Here is a 7,214-nt window from a genome sequence, read left to right on the forward strand (position 1 = left end):
CGGCTTGTTTATTAGGGTGCGCTTCAGAATAAAGTTTCTCCAAGGGGCAACTTTGGGACTTTGATTGGAATGATATTGAAGTTTCAGAAAGTAAGGGTTATTCGTTTTTTATGTATGTTACCTGTCATCATTTACCTGAAAATGTGCAGTGCTAATCATTTCTGCACGGAATTGAATTTCTTTCTTTGTGTTTTCTTAAGTGCTGTTGTTATCTTAACTGAATCTGGTTTTCTTTTCTAACTGATATATATATATATATATATATATATATATATATATATATATATTCTGTTATATATATCAGAATATATATTATATGTGTGATATGATATATGTATATGCATATATACATGATATATGTTATATATGTGTTATATCATGTATATATGAAACTTTGAGTTTTCTATATGAATGTTGACATATATAAGAAACTTTGAGTTTTCTTTTTTTTTTTTAAAGATTTTATTTATTTATTCATGATAGTCACACAGAGAGAGACAGAGAGGCAGAGACACAGGCAGAGGGAGAAGCAGGCTCCATGCACTGGGAGCCCGACGTGGGATTCGATCCCGGGTCTCCAGGATCGCGCCCCGGGCCAAAGGCAGGCGCCAAACCGCTGCGCCACCCAGGGATCCCAACTTTGAGTTTTCTATATAAATTTTGTCATGTTATAAAGTAACATCTGGTTTATTACTCCCAGCAATCCGTCTTGGATTATTTCCCCAGACATCCCATCATTGGCAAATCATGTCACCTTACTACCTTCATTCTAATTTTATTCCATCTCCTTTTATTCTTGCTGGATTCCACTGATCCATGGTCAGTGAATCCGCCTTGTTATCAATGGCAGTGGAGGGGCATCTAAATTCTCCATCGTTAACTAAGCAAGTGCTGCCTGTCGGTTTGTTCTCATATCCTTTAAAAATCGTGTTACAAGTGTGGTGTTATATTCCTCTTCGAGTACATGAGGGAATTGTGGGGGACAGAACTTCAGATCCCAGACCCTGTGGAGCCCTTTGCATGACATTCAAGTCCACGCCCTGTTCCTTAAACTCTGTGGCATCGCAGAGGTGACCTGAACTCTGTGCCCCACTTCTTCGTCTGTGAAATGGGTGCAATGACACTTACTTGTGAGGGTTCTTATGCATCGGGATTGGTAAAACCCATACAGTCCCTGACACATAACAGGTGTGGGATAGGTGTTTGCTTTTATTCTAACTTTCTAGCTTTATATCTGTTATCTGTATTTTATAAATGTTGCCATTTATTTAATTGCATTATGAAGTTTTCAGGAGAAGATCTGACATTTATTTATCAAACTTCTTTTTTCTACTGTTTAATTAATGTCTGCCTTAATTTCTTCTTACTTTCTATGATATGTAGTTTAAATATATATATATAGTAATGAATGCAAGTCAGATTTTATAGAACAAACTAACAAACAAACTAAAGAACCCAGAAGAAAGATACAGAAAATTGGAAACTTCCCCCTTCAGCTCACACTCTCACGGCCTGGGGATTTTTACCGATCCAGATTCAGCTGGTGCGCTCCCCCTACCTGTTTACACATGTGCACACATGCAGATGTGTTTGTACATCTGGGGTGTGTGTGCATGAATAGGTGCACAATTCCGTGCCTTACAATTTTGACTCGCAGTGTATCTTAGCAAGATTTTCAGTCCAATACACAAAGATCTACTTTTCTTGCAGCCTCCAGATGGAAGCGATGTCTGCTCTGCAAGCCAGCCCTTGTCAATAAGATGCGGGACATGTGCACGTGCTCGCTCCCCTGACTCTTGTGCACAACGTGGAAGGAGAATTCTGGAAGTGGAATTGGTCTCTCAAAAGGTAAGCCTATTTTCAAGTTTGATGCACAGAATAAGATTTCCGACGAGGTGTCTGCCGTCTATAGAACCACTACACGTTCTGAAGACGGGGGCCAGTATCCCATCCTTGCTGTGATCAGAACTCATTATGATTGTGGTTTGTACCACAAGATGAGGGTCTGGGGGGGGGGGTGGCAGGAATATTTTCTTCTTAGTTTGCATTTTCTCTTAACTCCAGTGGGTCTGAGCATCTTTTTATAGACTTATTTGCATTTGGATGTGGGTTGCCTTTTGTTACCCACTTCTGGTTGAGTGGGTCCAGTTGGTAAAATTGGGTTCTGAGCAATTTGGACAGTTCACAAGAGCTTTACTTACTGGGTCAGTGAGCACTTGCTTCCCCAGGGCTACCTCCGGTCAGCAGCTGGGTTGTTGGCTTGGCTCCAATCTCTCTCTCTCTCTCTCTGTCTTTAAATTTAGGGCGACAGAGCAGATCTGAAGTAGCTCCTCGCCTGGCCTCCCCACTGAACCCCTCCTGGGCTGTCTGAACGAAGGGAGATCGCTTAGTGGGTGCTTGCTCTCTGCTCACATGAGGCATCTGTGTGCCCACGGCCGGGGTGGTGGACGAGCCTTCAGAGATTCCTCGGGCCAATTCCTGCCGTGCCAAACCATGCTTGGCATCACAAGGACTTACTCAGCTCTGAGCGGTTTCTTCCGATGTGTTCCAGAATGTTAGTGTGGCAGATGCAGTGTGCTCTGAAGTTGTCCTGATGAAGTTAGAATCATTTCCTAGTGAAAATAGAGAAAGTTATCTTCTCCAAAATTCATTCAAGGAAATTTGTAAATGGATATCTGTGCTCATATCCTTCCTGGAAGTCTGAAGGCAGTTCTTTATCACTGGCCTTAAGGACTATCTTTATGGCAGCCCGCTCTAGGTGAATGGATTTTCCAGGAGGGTTACTATACATCAGTTCTGATTATTTATTACTGTCAGCAAAAATCAGGCCCAAAATGGGAACAAAATGTCTATTATCCTACCACTGATAAAGGAATCTCTAAATGGGCAAGGCTCTTGCATTAGCAAGATGAATCTCACAATCTCCCGAGTGACTTAAGCAATCAGACATCTGAGTGAATCCAGTCTGGGCCAAGGATCCAAGAGAATGTGTGCCTGCAGGCAAAGCCAGGGAAAGCCTGGCAAGGTCTGGGAGGCAGAGGGTCACTGAGGAAGGGGGCAGGGTGGGCAGGAGGGGAAGGACAGTCACAGACAGAACCTGGGGAGTTGGAGTGAGGGAAAAAGAGGAGGAATCTCCAGCAATGGGGTCTGCATGTGAGCAAAACACAATTGAGGAAGAACAGGGAGACAAGGGACAAGAAGAAGGGAATTAGTGAGGAAGGGGATGCCCTCAGGGCATGGGGGAAGTTGGGCTACCACTGGATTATTCTCTCCAGGCACATTTCATTCAAGAGGCAAGTTCTCGCCTTTTTTTTTTTTTTAAAGATTTTATTTATTTATTCATGAGATACAGAGAGAGAGAGAGGCAGAGACACAGGCAGAGGGAGAAGCAGGCTCCATGCCAGCAGTCCAGTGTGGGACTCGATCCTGGGACTCCAGGATCATGCCCTGAGCCAAAGGCAGACACTTAACCATTGAGCGACCCAGGCGTCCCAAGTTCTCACCTTTTGAGGGTCTACCAAGCCCACAGTATAACTGCATGTTGATACTGGGGCAGTAAATAATCTGACCCCAAGTGTCTGAAGCCAGGAGAGCTAAAGTATACTTACAGTAACGAGTAGGTTGGATGAAGCAAAAATAAACACAAAAACAAAAACACCCCCCAAACCAAATCTACTGTGGTCTTACATTTTTAAAAATAATTTATCTTTAATTAATAAGGAATATATAAGTATAAACTCCATAATTCATACAGTAGTATCTTAGTTTTTCTTTTTTAAATTTTATTAAAAGATTTTATTTATTTTTTTGTGAGAGACACAGAGAGAGAGAGAGAGAGGCAGAGACACAGACAGAGGGAGAAGCAGGCTCCATGCAGGGAGCCTGATGTGGGACTCGATTCCGGGTCTCCAGGATCACGCCCGGGGCCGAAGGCAGGTGCTAAACTGCTGAGCCACCCAAGCTGCCCTATCGTAGTTTTTCTAAATGTTACTAAGAAAGTTAAGCACCTGGGCTGCTCAGTTGCCCATCGGAGAGGCCATGTCCCAGTGCAGAATAGGAGCAGGTGCAGGTGCAGGTGCACTGCAGCCCAGCGCAGCACCCGGCTGGGGGTGGAGGCATCTGGAACCAGTCCTCTTGGGCAATTGGAGGGTCTCTGTGCCCTATGCGCCCTCTGAGCCAATGGGACAGTGGAGGTACAGCCCAGAGAGTAGCAGAGAGGAGCCACAACCGTGCCACCCTGAGTTCAGTTCCACCTAGATGTGAGCTTGCCCAAACACAGTGGGTCACAGGCAGATGGGTGAGCTGGGTGGTTAAGTTCATTAAGGCTGGAGCCATTGTCACTGGTCTTAACCATTTGAGACTGTGGAGGAGGCTGGCTCACCTTACCAGGTTAGACTGCAGGCTGGCAGTGGCTGCCTGGGGCTCTGTTGAGAAGTGGAGGGTCAAGTCAGGGCCCAAAGAACGTGGCCATTGGCCCATGATGTGTGTCATGGGCTTCATGCCACTAGTGTCAAGACACTTGCATCTTTGTCTTAACTTTGTGAAATGCTCCCGTTTATAGTAGCTTAATGACAATAAAATTACATTGAGGCAGATAGATACAGTGAGTATAAGAAAAATGATTTAAAACTTGAACATAAGGGACCCCTGGGTGACACAGTGGTTTAGCGCCTGCCTTTGGCCCAGGGCGTGATCCTGGAGTCCCAGGATCAAGTCCCACATCGGGCATCCTGCATGGAGGCTGCTTCTCCCTCTGCCTGTGTTTCTGCCTCTCTCTCATTCTCTCTCTCTCTCTCTTTGTGTCTCTCATGAATAAATAAATAAAATCTTAAAAAAAAAAACTTGAACATAAGACAGGGCAGGGTGGTTCAGTGGTTGAGCATCTGCCTTCAGCTCAGGTCTTGATATTGGGGTCCTGGGATCCAGTCCTGTATCGGGTTTCCTGCAAGGAGCCTACTTCTCCCTTTGCCTGTGTCCCTGCCTCCCTCTCTGTGTCTCCCATGAATAAATAAATAAAATCTTAAAAAAAAAAAAAAAACCTTGAACATAAGACAAAGACATGAGGGGTGGCTCTTGCCATACCATTTGGAGACAGTTATAACATGCTGAGCCAGGGATTATGTGGGGAATGGGCTTCGGTCACTGTAGCTAATGGTCACAGACTTAATGAAGCCACTGTTCACGTGTACATTTCTGACCCTTGGAGAGGCACCTGGTCTGTCTGGTAGAGAACATAATCCCGAGGAATAGAATTTATTGACCAGTAGGGTGTTAGCCACTTTTATAGCTAACTCAGCATCTCAGGCTAACCACCTTTGTCAAATTGCCTACGATGAGCTTGCTCTTCAAAGAGGAAGCTAGGTCTTTGATCCTGCTTTGCAATCTTATCAGCTCCTCATTAATTAGCAGGTTGAATAGACTCTTTGATATGCATTCATTTTATATTTGCATAATGGTCAGTTATGTTTTTACTTTTGAAGGTTCTTCTTTAACATGAGTGAGGTATCTAATTGTTCCTGGATATTTGTGATCCTCTGAATCTCCTTTAAAACTCCACTTAAGCTTTTGCAAATGCTCAGATCATTGTTAATTATTTTAGTAATTTAATCTTTTAGCTGAAGCATAATAATTGGTCTAAATTTTTTTTTCCTTTCTTCGACTGCTCCTAGGAAAAGCCTGGTTGATGACTGTGTGGTTGTAAATACACATCTAAGAGAAAATAAAAAACATTTTTAATAAATGGCCTTATAAAGTTCACAAGAAATGGCAAAAACACCCAGTTGGTGGCATTACTAGCAGATAAACTAAAAAGTTTATCGCATATTTTCTTAAGAAAATTTAAATAATTTAGTTCTATAAATGCACTTGTCATGCTTCTGGAGGTGAATGAGCTACCTTGTCATTGCCACTCCCATGGCAGTGAATGTTGAAAGTGTCCTTGAATCCATAGCTCTACTGTGCTTGGTAGGTCTCAGTCTCTATGAGACACTCGTGTCCCTGGAAAGATTTTGGAAATGCTGATTCCTGGGTCCCATTTCCTGAAATTCTAGCTTAACTGGTTTGGTGAGTGGCCTGACCATTGGTCTTTTTAAGTGCTATCCAGTAGACTCCAAGGCTTAGGACCACTGCCTGACGTTGACGATTGTCGACCATCGGGAGGGATCTCATTCAAAATAAAAATCCCTGGTTCCCACCACTCAGAGGTCCTGATGAAGATGGTTTGCAGTGGGAACAAAACCATGAATGAATGCTGACCTCAACCAGGTCTAGGACCCACTGGCTAAAAGCATTTGTTCTGGTAATAATTGATAATACAATTACATTGATCAGAAATGCTAATGATCGTCCTGAGCTGGTTTTACTCATTCACATGTTTGTGATTCACTTTTAATTTTTTTTATAAGGATTTTACTTATTTATTCATGAGAGACACAGAGAGAGAGGCAGAGACACAGGCAGAGGGAGAAGCAGGCTCCCTACGGGGAGCCCGATGTGGGACTCAGTCCCAGGACCTTGGGAATCACACCCTGAGCTGAAGGCAGACACTCAACCACTGAGCCACCCAAGTGTCCCAAGTCACCCAGGCGTCCCTGTGATTCACTTTTTAATATATAGTAGGGAAATCCTGTGTTGAGAAGGAATGAGGTTCGACTCTGAATAGAGTCAAGGCACTTTGATAAGAGGAAATACAAATAATTCCATGACTAAGGTGTGAAAACTGTATCTTATTAAACTTCTGTAATACTCACTGACAAATATTTGCCAATGAGAGACACATTTAACTGCAAATGGGTAAAAGTCGTTTCTTGGTGTTCTAAATTGAAATCTGCCAAAAATACGGAAGCCCGATGAAACCTTGGCCCCAGTACACTATCATGATGCAGCTTGAAACTGCTGCCCTAACATGGGAAAATTATAAATATCTCCCTTAAATGCCCATAAAACTTTCAACAAAAGAACCTGCTGTCGCTGTAAATTGGACAAGTGTGAGGAGCGCTCCAGCTGGCGGGAGGCGAGCTGGTCCAGCTCTCCCCACACCTGCACCACCATTGATCTGCAAGGGTGTCAACATCAAAGGTCGCCTTCATAAGCAGTAAACACTGATTGAGCTTGTTCTCCTTAATTTTACGCTCTCATAGGGAATTAAAAGAACCTTGTGGTTACATATTCTAACATAGATGTTGGTTAGAAAAATCGATATTACTGCTAAAATC

The sequence above is a fragment of the Canis aureus genome, chromosome 1 (assembly GCF_053574225.1).
Source record: "Canis aureus isolate CA01 chromosome 1, VMU_Caureus_v.1.0, whole genome shotgun sequence".
Classification (NCBI taxonomy): Eukaryota; Metazoa; Chordata; class Mammalia; order Carnivora; family Canidae; genus Canis; species Canis aureus.